The sequence below is a fragment of the Schistocerca piceifrons genome, chromosome 4, assembly GCF_021461385.2.
Source record: "Schistocerca piceifrons isolate TAMUIC-IGC-003096 chromosome 4, iqSchPice1.1, whole genome shotgun sequence".
Lineage (NCBI taxonomy): Eukaryota > Metazoa > Arthropoda > Insecta > Orthoptera > Acrididae > Schistocerca > Schistocerca piceifrons.
This window is the reverse complement of record NC_060141.1, coordinates 479304099-479320970: the sequence shown is the minus strand read 5'-3', so window position 1 is coordinate 479320970 and position 16872 is coordinate 479304099.

Below are 16872 nucleotides of genomic sequence, written 5' to 3'. Positions count from 1 at the left end.
CTTGCTGTGTAGAAGCAGTACAGACATGGAGAAGTACATGTAGCCCTGTAGGAATGTCAGTGAGAAAATGCAAAGAATACTATCGTCTGTTCAGCTATGAAAACGTGATAATTGCTGAAGAGTGTGGCGAATGTGGCTATGTGCTGCGAAAGCTGTTTGAAGAATATGACTTGCGTTCAAAAATAAACACAAACTGAATATACACTGGCCAGTGACATAAATGTGACCACCTGCCAAAAGCCTGAATAACAAACTTTTACAGCGCTGACAGCCGCGGGAGGTGCAAGAAGAGAGTCAACGAGGCTCTGGAGGGAACCGTCAGGGAAGTGGAGTAACACCGACTTCAGTTCCTTGGTCAACTGCTGCACGTTTCTCTGTTGATCTATGACGCGAACAGCCCGATAGAGGTGGTCCCAAAGACTCTCGATTGGGTTTTAATTCAAGGAGGTTGGTGGCAATGGAAGTACGATAAACTCATTCTGGTGCTCGAACCACGACGTACACCGCGAGCCGTGTGACAATTTGCATTGGTTTGTTGGTAGATGCCATCGGCCCAAGAAATAAAAATGGCATATAGGAGTAGAAATGATCCCCAACGATAGATACATACTTGTGTTGATCCACTGTGCCTTCCAGAATGACGAGATCACACAGGCAACGTCACGAAAACGGTCTCCAGACCGTAGCACTCCCTCCGCTGGCCTGGACAGTTTGCTTTGGGACGTTCCACTCCATGCATGCCAACGGCCACCTGTCTGACGGAGCATACCACAGGAGCAACAAGTGATTTCCTTGAAGTGACCACGCTCAGTAAACATCCAGCTGCGGTAGTGGTGTGAAAATTCCAGTCTCCGTCGCCTATGAACGGCAGTCAACATGGATGCACGAACAAGGCGCTTGCTGCGGATGTCCATATGCACCAGCCGGTCGGAGTGGCCGTGCGGTTCTAGGCGCTACAGTCTGGAACCGCGAGACCGCTACGGTCGCAGGTTCGAATCCTGCCTAGGGCATGGATGTGTGTGATGTCCTTAGGTTAGTTAGGTTTAAGTAGTTCTAAGTTATAGGGGACTGATGACCTCAGAAGTTGAGTCCCATAGTGCTCAGAGCCATTTGAACCCATATGCACCAACGTTCTCTGAACGGTCGTTGAGGAGACGCTGTTGGTAGCTCCTTGGTTCATCTGGGCTGTCAGTTGCTCAACATTTGCACGTCTATTCGTCCGTGCACATCTGCGCAGCCGTCGTTCATCCCTATCATTTATTTTTGGGCAACATGGTTGTGGAGAGAAGCAGCGATTAGTATGATTAATCAATAATTCAAGAACAGTCTTAATCGCATTTATTTTTGTTATAACGGCAGGAAACTAGTTGATAGTTGACAGGAGTGACACCACCAGCAGTCGACCAATGGTATAAACGCCCAGAAGATGAACCCTACGTCGGGTTGAAACCGGTTGGCGGTATTATAACAATAATAAATGCGATTAAGACTGTTCTTGAATTATTGACCTGTCATCTATGGCCCGTGGTGCAACAGAGTTGCTTCCGCGCCTGTTTTGGATAGTTCCATTCTGCCACGCACGGTATACATTAACCATGCAGGCAGCTTACACATTTACCCGTTTCGGAAATTCTTCCACTCTTGGTCCGAAAGCTAATAATCATGCCCTTTTGGGCATCAAATAAACCTCTCCGTTTTCACAGATTATTAGCGGCACTTATTGACTGTAATCGGCGGTCGAACGTGTGTACCAGGACGGTTTGATAAGATGTCTTATGTGTTAATGTATGTGTTTATTCTGTTACTAAAAAAACTGTATTCCTAGCCTTTTTCAGGCGACGGGGGAACGTGTAGGTATGTGCGGCGTGTCCATTGAATTTTGTATCTAGTTACTTGTTACGACGTACAGATAGATGTTGTTATGATATTATGGAGATATGAGAAACGTTGCATCAATTTTATTTATATTGAAATAAACGTCTAATATTAAACGTGAGTAAGTACTTCTTACTCGCGTCAACATTTATATAAGTCTGAAAAATAATGTTGCAATTTATTAGTACGAAGAAGTTCGACTGTTTCAAGAAATATATTTTAAGTTAAGAGAAGAAAGAGAAAATATTTACAAACTATTTATGCTGAAGGAAGATTACTGAATGAGACAAAGTTGATTTGTTTGCAGCAAGGAGTGGATTAATAAGATTGAACAGTATATTGAGGTTCTATGCTGCTCAGCAACGATTCTTACAAGGAGACGTCACAGAAATCAGATTATTGTAATTTTATTATATTTGTGTTACATGAAGTTCAGAACTCAAATATCAATCGATTCAGCTCTCAAAAACTCTCGACAAAATCGACTTTGAAATTTTTCGACCGTGTTTAATACCCTGAAGTAATATCTATGGTTTTTGACACATAGTGTGACCATGTGGTAGAATGCCCGCCTCCCATGTAGAGCTCCTGGGTTGAATTCCTGGTCGATGCAAATTTTTTAATTAAGGTGTTTGTGTACGAGCGATTCCCTTAAGCGTGAAATACGTAAATATGGGAAGAAATCAGTAGCATTCAAGACTGTTGTTCACTGGTTCAAGTCTCGGTTTGGTCGTTACTTTTTCGTTTTTCTTCCCCTTCAGTTCGAATACCTATGTTATTTATTTACATCTACATCTATGCTCTGCAAATCACTGCGAAGTGAATGGCAGATGGTAGGTCCCATTGTAGTAGTTATTAGGGTTTCTTCGTGTTCCATTCACGTATAGATTTAAATATGAAACTCATTACATTTACGGTAATTATCACATACAGATTGAACATTAAGTAAATCGACAAACTGCACGGACGGATTCGTGCCTGGAAATGAGAAGAGACTGAGATCAGCGACGCGAGGCTATCTACGGGCGTAAGAGAAACACTACCGAACACATCTGTGTAAAGCTTCATCGGATTTGTTCTGTGGTTTCGCGACCGATCGTGCTTTGCATTCCGAATAGCCCTCGCAGCTCCCCACACGTGAGCTGCGCCTTCCGCGCGACAATGTAGCACCCGATCGTCACTTCAAGAAATTTTAGAATGGTTTAAAGAACACTCCAAAAACCTGCATTTTCTTTGTGGACTTTCAGGTTAAATGACACGAAACCTGTTTATGAAATCTCGGAAACCGTCGAGAGAGACTTTGGCGCCTTAAACGCAGCTCCGAGTAGTCTTCGTGAATTTTGGGAAGCCGTTTAGCGGTCATGGATCGCTATGACTCCTAAGGTTTCGCGTAAAATCCGTGACACTAAACTTTGCTGTTGGCACTGAGGTGTAAAGGGATCAGGATGATTAGGGGTTAACGTCCTATCGAAGATGACTTTTTGGGATCGGAGTCGGCCGTGGTGGCGGAGTGATTCTAGGCGCTTCAGTCTGGAACCGCGGGACCGCTGCAGTCGCATGTTCGAATCCTGACTCGGGCATGGATGTGTGTGATGTCCTTAGGTTAGTTAGGTTTAAGTAGTTCTAAGTTCTAGGGGACTGATGACCTCAGAAGTTAAGTCCCATAGTGCTCAGAGCCATTTGAACCATTTTGGGATCGGAATAATAACTCAGATATAACAAGGAAGGAGGCGGAAATCACCCGTTTTCTTCTCAAACGAACCATACGTCATTCGTTTTCATCGATTTATTGAAAACTAATTTCGGGCTAACTGATGTTTGAACGCCGCTCTTTCCATATATGAGTGCTGCGCCTTAACCATTCCCCCACGTCGTGATCGTAGAGCTCGACATGCCGTAATACCCTAATCTCCTTTTCCTTCCTGTCGGTGTGTAGATAAGTTCTGAGCTATTGGGTATATCGCTCGTGCCAGTACGTGGCCACAACTTCTTACAGTAAGCGCAAAACGTTCTCATAGACCAGTAGCACAGCCATTTAAGTTGCCCCGTGTTGCTCTGTTGGACACGAAGAGAAAATAAGGGCAAGCACTAGACTTAACACGCTCGCCACCAAACCGCATTATCAGAGGAAGCCGTGGTAGCGTAATTGTAGGAAGAAAATTTCTGTGTTTGGCTACCCTAACAAAGATTTTAGATTGTTTCTCATTAAATGATATTATCCGAATACTGGGATGTTTCCTGAAACAAGTCACATCAGACAACTAAACAAGTACTTTGTCACGAATGGTCGCCTCGTCGATGAAACATTAGACACGTAATTCCTGTCTGGAAGTTTACTGAGTGGAAAATTGTCGCTGTGTACTGTAGTGTTTTTGAGTAGAGATTACGAACGTTTATGACCGTCTCCTGTATCTGACACTTTTTCAGTGGCGGTCAACCCGCTGGTATCCAGATGGAACCCTTTTTGGGGATAATGTAGCTGGCTACGGGAGACTTGGTTGCAGCCCACTCCTTGCCACCAAATGGTTCAAATGGCTCTGAGCACTAACGGACTTAACATCTGAGGTCATCAGTCCAATGGAACTTAAAAATACTTAAACCTAACTAACCTAAGGACATCACACACAGCCATGCCCGAGGCAAGATTCATACCTGTGACCGTAGCAGCCGCGTGGTTCCGGACTGAAACGCCTAGAACCGCTCGGCCACCGCGGCCGGCTTTAGCTTCGCGTCCGGTGCTTTGGAGAAGGAGGAAGAATTCCAAAACACAAAGATAGCGGAGGAAATTGGTAGTGGAGAAGACGTTCTTACTTTCAAAAAATGGTTCAAATGGCTCTGAGCTCTATGGGACTCAACTGCTGTGGTCATCAGTCCCCTAGAACTTAGAACTACTTAAACCTATCTAACCTAAGGACATCACACACACCCATGCCCGAGGCAGGATTCGAACCTGCGACCGTAGCAGCAGCGCGGCTCCGGACTGGAGCGCCTAGAACCGCACGGCCACCGCGGCCGGCTCTTACTTTCAAGTTTGGTGCAAATAATAGGGCCTTTGCAACTAGGCGCTCGTTAGCGTTATAAGCAAACAAATGGTTTCTCTTTGTGCACAGTGTTAGCCATATTATGCACCTTCTATATGTAATCGTATGGTGTAATATGACAACTGATCTATAAGACCAGAAATACCCTTTTTCGACGATGTCACGTCACAGGCAGGTCCGTCATATTTTAACATTTCAACATGCACTCCAATTTTCCAAATCTTGATTGTGTAAACTGCGAAAAATTTTTATGTAAAAAAGTAAAAAACCAATTTAACACAGCAGCAGAGAGGGAGGACACAAATGTCCAGCCCAAAAATAGCAGCAGATCTCTAGTGCGAGTTCCGTGAGGTCCTCATTAGCGTCGTGTACAACGTGGTGTAGCGCGAGTGGGAGGGTGCTCTGTCATGGAAAACGCTAAGCTTGTGTGAGAGACTGACACCGGGCTCGGGGCAGCTGACATGCCACCCTGCAGCGCCTCACCACCAAATGAACGCCGCGGTTGCCGGCTGGGTGCCTCATACGGCCGAATGGCTCCGCAGCTATGGAAGCGGAAGTGCATCGTCACAGCCAACTGCGCTCCACATAGGAGAATCGTAATTGGGTCTCAGTCACTGGCGAGTCTTCTCCTTCTAGACGAGTTCGTCGAACGGATAGAGATTGGTATGTCAAAAGAACGATAACAGGCAGAAACACTATACAGTCATTGCTGTAAGGACACAACCACACCAACAATGTCAGTTTCCGCGGATTAATTTGGTATAGTCTCCGCAAACGCTTAGCTATGAGCACGTAACTCCTCGATCTGGTTGTAAAGTGAGTTTAGAATTCACCCTGCCACATTTAGGTGGTTATAGACGGATCACTAAATCGTTTGTGTAAATAATTGGGCAGAGGCTTGTTAAAGAAAAAGCTACGGAATTTGTCTGAATCGATTTTGGGAAACCGCGTAAATCTAAATCAGGATGAAGATCTAATCGACCTTCTCCTGAAACTGGTACCATGTCTTAACCGTGCTGTGGTTTATGACGGTATACTGATAATTTTTACTTTATGGACCGTCTGACTACAACTGAATGAAACACAGTTTTCGTGCCATACGCGTTTCGCCTTTATTTTCTGCAAGGCATCTTCAGTGGCCTGGAGTATGTACTATTTAGTATACATTTGGGTCACTGTATCTATATGTTATAAACAGTTCTGGTGGTTGGTTTTTGCTATTATGTAGTAATATTTTGAACTGTACTTACAGGTTGCGTGGGCGATTTTCTACATATAAGTTAAAAATCGTCCCTCACACAACCAGGAAAAAAAACCTCCCCCACTTTGCCTTCCGTACACACACACACACACACACACACACATACGGCCAAATCTGTCCCCCCCTTCGCCCTCTGGACACACACACACACACACACACACACACACACACACACACACACACACACACAGATCACAAAAAAATTATATCACACCAAAACACACACACAAACACACACACACACACATACGTACGTACACACAAACAAATGCATACACAAACAGATCACAGATACTTCAATAATTACGCTCGAAAGTTTGCCATAACATTCGATCTTTGGCAACAACATCTGACAGTCGACAACACAAACCAAAACATTGCATCAAAACAAGTGTTCAGTTCCTAGTGCTGTGAAATGTGGGGAAAAAAACGCAAAGTGGCATTTATAAGAAGAGGAGCAACACCAAAAATGCAGTAGGAGCGTAATATGTAGAAAATCACCCACGCACCCTTTAAGTACAGTTACTACATAATAGCAAAAACCAACCACCAGAACTGTTTATGGACACTGGCCTAAACTTTTAGGCAGGAGGTTTTCCTTGCGGTCACCCAGCCACTTCTATCTGCTATATTGTTTTAGCTCCCTCTACCACTTTCTTCCTGTGTTGTCCATGTTTTACTGCTAGCAGCATGCAGCGTCCCACGCTTCGGTGTGGGCAGGCACATATTTTTTCACGCTTGTCACCTGTGTTTTACTTTCTGTTTTATCTTATTGTTCTGAGTCTTTTCTTGACACCCGTCTCAATCTGTCACTGGACGGGCGCTGAAGACCTTGCCGTCGTGCGCCCATACAGCCCTCTCCATCCATCCATAACCTATAGGTACATTGACCAAAACGTAAACTAAATAGTACATATTCCAGGCCACTGACGATGCCTTGCAGAAAATAAAGGCGAAACGCGTGTGGCACGAAAATTGTGTTTCATTCAGTTGTAGTCAGAGGGTTCATAAGGTAAAAATTATCAGTATACCGTACTATTACACGCACCTGAGGAAGACAGGACTACAAAAGTTGAAGGCGCTGTGGTTTAGGTTGGGTTCTATAAATCAGGAAAAACTGGACACAAATTATCTCCCCTGAACTATCGGAATCGTCTCATAAATGCAATGCGTCAAACTGAGCTTATAGAACACCCGTCAGTGTTGGGGACTACTTGATAAAAGTATCTGAGAGCTGCGTTTCACCCAAATACTGGATTAGCTGTTGAAATGGACAGCATCATTCACTGTGTTCTCTCTACAGATGTCCTGCTAGGTTTCCTTCGCCAGGTGAGGGGTGCACTATGAGTGCATTGTGACTTCTACATAGATGTGAGCCAATCGACATCATTGTCATTCACTCTCAAGCAGTCTAAAGACTACTGGTCTGTGCTGTTCTCACACATACCAAGTCACTAACTTTGTGGTCAAGCTAAATCACTGCTGAAAGGTTTATACGATTTCGCCGACACTTTGGGTATCATTATAAAGTGTATGACCCCTAAAGAGGGTTGGCACACCATCTGACGGGCCACGGTTCATATTCCACGCACTTGCATGAATCAGAAAGAAACAAATATAGGAAAAACCGTATGTATACGCATTAGTGAGGTTCAATCCCGCGTCCGGCCATCCTGATTTAGGTTTTCCGTGATTTCCCTAAGTCAGGCAAATGCCGGGATGATTCCTTTGAAAGGGCACGGCCGACTTCCTCCCCCATCCTTCCCTAATCCGATGAGACTGATGAGCTCCCAGTTTAGTCTTCTCCCCCAAATCAACCCAACCCCAACCACCGAATGTATATGTGGAGGTGGAGGCCAACCACAGCACAGTATGTAGGACAGTTCTCTGTATGCAGAACTGCCACTGAGTGGAATGTTTAATGTAAGGGGTACAAGTGTTCTCTAATGGAGGGTGGAGAGGCTAAGCCACAAGCAGCTGGAAGACAGTAGAAAAGCTTATTTCTCAATAATCTACAATTACCCGCAGCTCGTCCAGTACTGATGTGGTGTGTGGTGGCAAGGCATCCGGGTATGAAACCTGGTCCTGCATCTGGATGGAGGCGTCTGGTGCGCAGTGGCTTGGCAGCTGGCCGGACTTCAGTTCGGCCCTCAACACATGGTTACTGTAATTGGACCCCCAGGCAGCTCTTCACATTTGAGCAATGGCGTTGTTAAGGCGGAAGCCCACACTGCAGCCTTGGCCGGACGGCCAGTATTTATAGCTGCCAGAGCAGTTTTGCTCAGCAGTCACACAGAGCGCGTGTCGAGGTGTCCCTGGTAATGGCAACTTCATCGCTCATCGATCTGGTGGACGTGCTACTACTCTTAGGTGGAAGGCGTGGCCTAATATTGCGCCAACATTTTGCAGCAAGTAGGACGATAAAGGTAACTAGAATCCATGGATCACGTGGCACGATGTGTAGCGAAGACGTAACCTTCAGTCACTACTAGTCTCACTAGACGTGGCAGCAGGGCATCCTTCGGACTTGCGCCTTTCCAGGCGACCGACAGCCTAGCCTTTGGCTCACACCGCTACAGACACAACAGCGGTCAGCAATTATTGTAGTAGAACATGAACAGTTGTCTGTATACCCGCCACGTTAGCCGAGAGCGCTAATGCGCTGCTTCGTGGACTCGGGTAGGAGCGCCGGCCCGTATCGAAACCGCCCGGAGGATTAACGACGACGGTCGGTTTACCGGCCTTCCTGGATGTGGTTTTTAGGCGGATTTCCACACAGCCCTTGGTGAATACCGGGCTGGCCCCCATGTCCCGCCTCAGTTACACGACTCGCAGACATCTGAACACTTTCGCATTATTCCATGGATTACACTAGTCGCAGACAGTTGGGGTACATTAATTCCGTCCCGGGGGGGTATGGGGTGGTGGCAGGAAGGGCATCCAGCCACCTCTTAATCTAACATTGCCAAATCCGATTAACCACGCCGACCCTGCGTACCTGTGGGAAAAAGGCACAAGCGAAAGAAAGAAATGAACAGTTGTCTGTATCATCCATCCAGTAGTAGGAGAAACGATAATGAAGTAGTTAGACATAAGTATATGTACATGTCGTGGGTGAAATATTGATGGCGACTGTACACGTTCCAGTCACATTAATGAGACACCGCCTTTGTTCGACGTCAACTTCCAATAACCAATCGCAGATGGCGGCTGGCACAATAGCAGTAGAGGGTATACTGGAGACAATACAGAGTGTATCGGCTGAGGGAGTGAAAGAGAAAGAGAGAGAGAGAGAGAGAGAGAGAGAAAGAGAGAGAGAGAGAGGGGGGGGGGGAGATAGGGGCAGGAGGGTGGAGGGGGCATATGATGAACTGTGCAGTTATGTAATGCTGAAAGGAGCCATTAATACGACTTCCAAAACAGCATGATCATTGGCTTTTGGGACAAGGACGGAAGTATTTCCGAAACCGCTGCGTCTGTAAACTGTTCGCGCGCCACGCTTGGCTAAAGTATGCCGTGCATGGCAAAATGGCGTTATCACAAACCGGCGCCGAGGCAACTGTAATGCACCACGGGCTACGGATTACAGGGATGAACGACGGCTGCGGAAATTTTTACGAGTGAATAGACGCGCAACTGTTGAGGATTAAGGAAACGCACGACCATATGAACCAAGGGGCTATTAACTGTGTCTCCGCAACGACCATTCAGCTATCTCCAGCAACGTGCGCTTGGTTCACGCATCCATGCTGACTGCCGTTCATCGACGATGAAGGCTGCAATTTGCACGCCGGTACCGCAACTGGAAGTCCACTGAGTGGCGACAGGTGGCCTCTCCAGATGAATCACGTTTTATGCTACTAAGGACAAATGGCGGTTGACGTGGAACATCGAACGTCTGAAAGCAAACATGATCTAAGCGTTATGATCTAGGGAATGTTTTCGTGGCATTGAGGTGATCTCGTCATCCTGGATGGCTCAAAAAATCAACGCAAGTATGCATCCCTCCTCGCAGTTTGTTTTTCCTCGGCACGATGGCATCTACCAGCAGGACCATGCTACGTGTTACACAGCTCTCAGTGTACGTGCGTGGTTCGTAGAGCACCAGGTTGAGTTTACCGTTCTCCTCTGGCCACCAAACCCAGTCGAAAACCTGTGGGGGCACCACAATCTCATTGCACGCGACATGCATACTCAATCAAGAAAGGTAGCGTAGTTGGCCACGATACTGGACTCTGCGTTGATGCACATTCCTGTAGGTACACTCCAGAACCTCATTGACTCTCTTCCTATACGTCTTCAGGGGTCCGCACTGCAAATGATGGTTATTCGTACTTTTGACAGGCGGTTACACTAATGTGACTGGGCAGTGCTGAAGTATGACCCAAGTGTTGCAGCTGGCGATGGGCGGGTGCTGGCACCCCCCTAGGTAGTAGGCAGGTTCCCATCAGCGCTTGGCACTGCGGCCCGTTCCCACTTGTGGTAGGTCGCGTACCATTATTAAGTTCTGTCTCATTTCCTGTAGAATTCATTATACGTTTCTGTTTCATTTCTTTTTGTGAGTGGTATCCGTTCATTAAGGTATATATGAACCACCAACAAGCGTATCTTCTGGAGAACTATGCAAAAACAAATTCCTAAGTTGAATGTCGCCTTGGTTTCTTACGACAACTTTCCATTGTACTCGTTCCCGATGATTCGACGATACATGGATTGGTAAAGATATTGCAGGAGACTTGTTATTCCTAAGACAAAAAAGCCTAGAAAAACAAGCGCATTATCAGTGAATAAAGTAGAAGAATTAGTAGCAGTCACAGGGAAAAGTCCAAGAGAATCATTGCGCCGTTTAGTATTTCAGACTTGCGTGTACGAAATGCACGAGGGCTGTTCAATAAGTAATGCAATACACTTTTTTCCCTGAAAGCACGCTGGTTTTATTCAGGATTCCAATGCACTATATTATCCCTCATTCTTTTGTCTACAAAATCCTGTTTTTCAACATAATCTCCGTTCAACGCGACGGCCTTACTCACCGAGCGTGGTGGCGCAGTGGTTAGCATACTGGACTCGCATTCGGGAGGACGATGGTTCAGTTCCGCGTCCGGCCATCCTGATTTAGGTTTTCCTTGATTTCCCTAAATCGCTCCAGGCAAATGCCTGGATGGTTCTTTTGAAAGGGCACAGCTGACTTCCTTCCCCGTCCTTCCCTAATCCGATGAGACCAATGACCTCGCTGTTTGGTCTCTTCCCCCAAAGAACCCCAACCCAACAGCCTTACGCCACCTTACTGGGAGGGCCTGTATGGCCGCATGGTACCACTCTACTCGTAGACGTCGGCGCCAAAGTCTTGCTGTATCAGTAACCCCGCCAACATCCACATACTGCTTCCCGCTGAGTGCATCTTTCATTGCGCTAAAGAGACGGAAGTCGAATGGTATGAGACTCGGTCTTTACCTGGATGAGGAAAAACAGTCCAATGAAGTTTTGAGAGCTTCTCTTGGTTGTTCGCAGTTGTGTGAGGTTTTTCGTTGTCATGGAGAAGTTCGTTTGCATTTTTATGGCGATGAACACGCTTTAGTAGTTTCTTCAGTTTCCTGTGGGTAGCACAATAGATTTCCGAGCCGATTGTTGCACGGTGAGGGAGGGTATCAGACTCCCAGAAGACCGTCGCCATGCCTTTACCGGCTGAGGGTACGGCTCTGGGCGTTTTCTTCGGAGGAGAGATGGTGTGGCGCCCCTCCATGTATGGCCATTTTGTTTCCCGTTCGAAGTGATCAACCCATGTTTCATCGCCTCTCACGAGTGTTTGACAAAAAATTGGCACGATCAACCTCGTAACGTGCAAGTAACTCCGCACAGATCTTCCTTTGTTGCCTGTTATGGACTTTGTCAGGCGGCGAGGCACCCAGCGGGCACACACCTTTGAGTATCCCAACTGGCGGACGAAATTGTCAGCACTACCAACAAAGACGCCCAATTGTGCAGCGAGGTGTTTGATTGTGATCCGTCGATCACCTCGACTGAGAGTGTCTGCACGCTCCAACATTGCAGGAGTCACAGCTGTGTGAGGCCTGTCGGCACACTGGGAGATCGGACGCATTGTCTCGCCCAAGACTCACCGTGCTTTTGTTCATGCCATTTCGAAGGCTTCGTATAGCGCCACTACCAATCGGAACTTCGTGGAACTATAAGGGCTGAAGCAGGAATATTCTATCATGTACCGCAACAAATTACGCATTTTTTCAACCTAAACTGGCCGATGCAAGATAGTGTTGCATTAGTTATTGAACGCCCGTCTTAAATGTAACATTTTACGTGTAAATAGGCGAAGAGGTCCATTACTTTTCGATTACGTTACTGGTAAAGAAACACTAGACAGAACAATGATCTTAAAATACCAACGAGTAACCGTCCGCAGCGACTAAAATGGAATTTCCGCTTAGAACATATTGTAGGAGAAGTATATGGCAGACTGAGATTCATTGGAAGAATCTTAAGGAAGTGTAACTCATACGTGAAAGAGGTGGCTTATCAAACAGCTGTTCGAGCGATTCTTGAGTAGTGTTGAGCAGTGTGTGATCCTTACCAAGAAGGGTTTACCTAAGGGACAGAAATTTTCTAACGAATAGCGGCATGTATCACCACAGGATTGTTTAGAACGGGCGAGAGCGTTATGGAAATGCTCAACGAACTTCAGAGGCATTGCTACCGTTTAAATTTCGAGAGGTTAAGCTGGAAGAAGAGTTGGGCGATAAATTATTTCCTCCCACGTATGTCTCGCGAAATGACCACGATGAAAAAATTAGACAAATCAGAACGCACACGGAAATTCACCGTAGTCGTTCTGCCCACACACCATTCGCGAATGGAATGGAGAAGACAGAAAGTGATAGTCGTAACGAACCTATCCTCCATGTCGGTATAGATATGGAAATAGATCAATAAGTAGATGTTGGATGCAATTATTGCAACGTGAATCACTGGACCCATCTTTTTCCATCAAACAATAACGTGTGATAGGTGTGTGCACAATATAATGCAATCATTTGTCAGAGAACTAATATAAGAAGTAACGAAAAGATTAACGGGTCCTTCACACAGGACAATCCGAGAGCACAAATCACCAATGCGTCTAGAACAGTATCATAAAGCGCTTTTGATGATAGTGTACTTAGTTAGCCGCACCATTCCCTCGATCTAAATCCATGCGATTTACACTATATATATATATATATATATATATATATATATATATATATATATATATATGGAGGAAATCAAAAGATGTGTCAGCTAATAGGTGACCGTTCAGTTTTGATCTGGAAGTGTATGTATCACATTGTGATTGCTGGGATACACCAGATATTGACTCTACTGCTGCTGTTGACGCTCAGTCTGGGGTAACGTGATGCTTTATACCTGGGAAAAAATTTTGGATTCAGTTCCAATCCGAGTACATCATCATCCACGAACATTAATTTGTACTTTTTGGTGTTTTATTGCTTGGAAAACTTTCAGAAAGTTGAGAAACATCGAATCTTCTTGTTTACTCCGTTATTGGCAGAAGAATATCGTGTACGAAGAAAGAGAATTGGGTTCCATATCACTGATGTTTTCTGATTACCTTCTGTGTTTCTTGATGAAGGTAATTTTTCCAGGTCGGTCATTATGTCTTTACTTACATCACCTCACAGAAATATAGTTGAGTGAAACTGAACGTCGGTTTAGTGCACCAGTTCTGCTCCATTTCTTGTAGATCATGTGACATGTTCTCTTTTATAGTTTCTGGGTTATGTGCTGGAGTGAAAAGCGCTATATTAGAGTCAATAACATAGAGAATTCAGTTGCAAATTCTATACGCAGGTTGTATGAAAATGATACGGCCAGACGTTCAGAATATATTCCTCGTACAACGAAGGCGAAAGTATGTTATTGAGATGGGTTCTGGAAAGCTTTATTTCCATGTTGAAATCATATTTTGCAAGTCTTAATAGCAAGATGGAGCTCCTTTTTGATTTGACTGGTAATGCCTGTCGTCATATTTCTTATTTAATTCGAAAACAACATTTGAAGGCAGAATTCAATATTTCGGGTTTAATTTTGCTGTTATCTATTTCGATCCATAAATCGTCAAAAAGGATCTAGATATTTATGTTTCAGCTACTGACAGCCATAACGCATGACCAGTTCTTCCTAGAGATCTGTGAGGCACCCTGAGATAATATTTTATAGTGTCAGTTAGTTAAATCTTGTAGCAGTTTCTTTCTGGCAGCTAAACATATTTCAGCTAACATTTACCAGTCAACACAGATGACAGAAGTCAGGGGATACCTCCACATATCGTGTCGGACCTCCTTTTTCCCGGCGTAGTGCAGCAACTCAAGGTGGCATGGACTCAACAGGTCGTTGGAAGTCCCTTGCAGAAATATTGAACCTTGCTGCCTCTATAGCAGTCCGTAACTGCGAACATGTTTTCACTGCAGGAATTTGTGTATGAAATGACCAATCGACTGTGTCCCATCAATGTTCGACTGTAAAGATATCAGGCGATCTGGATGGCCAAATCATTGGCTCCAATTGTCCGCAATATTCTTCAAACCAGTCGCGAATAATTGTGGCCCGGTGACATACCGCATTGCCATCTACAAAAATTCCATAGTGTTTCGGAACGTGAAGTTCATGAATGGCTGTAAATGACCTCCACGTAGCCGAACATAACCATTTACAATCAATGATCGGTTCTGGACCCAGTCCATTCCATGTAAACACGCTCACACCAACTTGCACAGTGCCTTGTTGATAACTCAGGTCCAAGGCTTCGTGGGGTCTGGTCCACACTCGAACCCCACCCTCAGCTCTCAGCAACTGAAATCTGGACTCATCTAACCAGGTCACGATTTTGCAGTCGGTTAGGGTCCAATAGATACGGTCACGGCCCACGAGAGGCCCTGCAGGCGACGTCGGGCTGTTAGCAAAGGCAGTTGCGTCGATCGACTGCTGCCATAGCGCATTAACGCCAAATTTTGCAGCACTGTCCTACCGGATATGTTTCTCGTACGACTCACATTGATTTCTACGGTTATTTCATGCAGAGTTGCTTTTCTGTTAGCGCTGACAGCTCTATGCAAGCGCCGCTGCTGTCGGTAGTTAAGTGAAGACCGTCGGCCACTGCGTTGTCCGTGGTGAGAGGTAATGCCTGATAATGTGGTGTTCTCGGCCCAGTCTTGACCCTGTGGATCTCGAAATATTGAATTCCCTAAAGACTTCCAAAACGAAATGTCCCATCCTGACTTTCTTCAACTACCAGTGCTCGTTCAGTCTATTAATTCCCGCCGTGCAGCCATAGTCATGTCGGAACCTTTTCACACGAATCGCCTGAGTGCAAATGACGGCTGCGCCAATGCACTACCCTTTAATACCTTGTGTGCGCGATAGTACCGCCATCTGTATTAAGTGCACATCGCTGTTCCATGGCTTTTGTCACCTCAGCGTAAGTTTTCTATTTTTCCCTGAACGTGTCGGGCAGTAAACGCTGTTTGAAAAAAGTTGTTTGTCGTTTCTTTTGTATCAAGAGGGTTTCCACCGCCTTCAATAGCTCCGATAGGTATATTCATTACTAGAGCTTTATCGACTGTTCGCTTGAAGTTAAGCCATCTTCCCTCTGAAAGTTCCTTTCTTGATTTAAATCGGTCTAGCTGCTGTCTGCGTAATGAGGTAACCTCTTCCTTATCGATTTCAATCAACATATAGACTTTTTACCTTTGTGCTCATTGCTGCTAGAACCACCTCATGTCCACACATTCCAGTCTCTGCCCAAGAGATTAGTTCTGACTGTTAGCAACAAATCTAATATATTTACATGTGGGTACAGTTCCATACTATTCATTCTACATAATATTTAGATAAAGATTTTGCAACGATTTAGTAGAAATTTTTCTCGTCTTCCAGTAATAAATTACCGATTCCCCCGCCCCACTCTGTTATATATAAGTAATACACCTATCAGTGAGATTGAGTTCTCTAAGAAATTGCGAGCTACTTTTGGAGGTGAGTCGCGCGACGAATAGAAGGATCCAGCTAACAGTATTTTTCTGTCATTGATAGATGTTCTCGACTGAAGCATTTTGCATTAAGGCTCAACCTGTATCACAGTTCATATAAGCTTCTTGTCTACTGCCACGAATCTGCCATATACTGCCTGGTGGAGAAGATCCTTTAATCAATAATGTTTGAAAATTTAGATTTTTTGCAAGTCTTCTACAGTTGGTAACTACTATATTGTGAACTTAAGAATTTTTCCGACAAATTGAAAGTTCAAAGAAATTTTGGGCTTGCAGACAGATGTCGTTAACTACACTACAAGATATTTCGACACAGCACTTGCCTGTCTCGTTAGGTGAGACTACGAAGACTGACAGAGATCGTCTTCCACTCTGTAATTTATTACGAACTTGAGTATTCTGAGCATGCGCCGAGATCGTGATGGCGGACACTACCCCGCGACAGCACCCTCGCTGGCGGAACTGCAAACTGGATTGTTCTCAGAACTGACGTTCGCCACGGCCATCACCGGATTCCGTTGTCTTCGATTACAGAAAATCGTACAGATGATAGGGTTTCACGCATTATCTGCCACGGTTCATCCTATTTTCCGCCACGCGTATTTCCACGGATTCTTTAACAATGGAGTCCCAA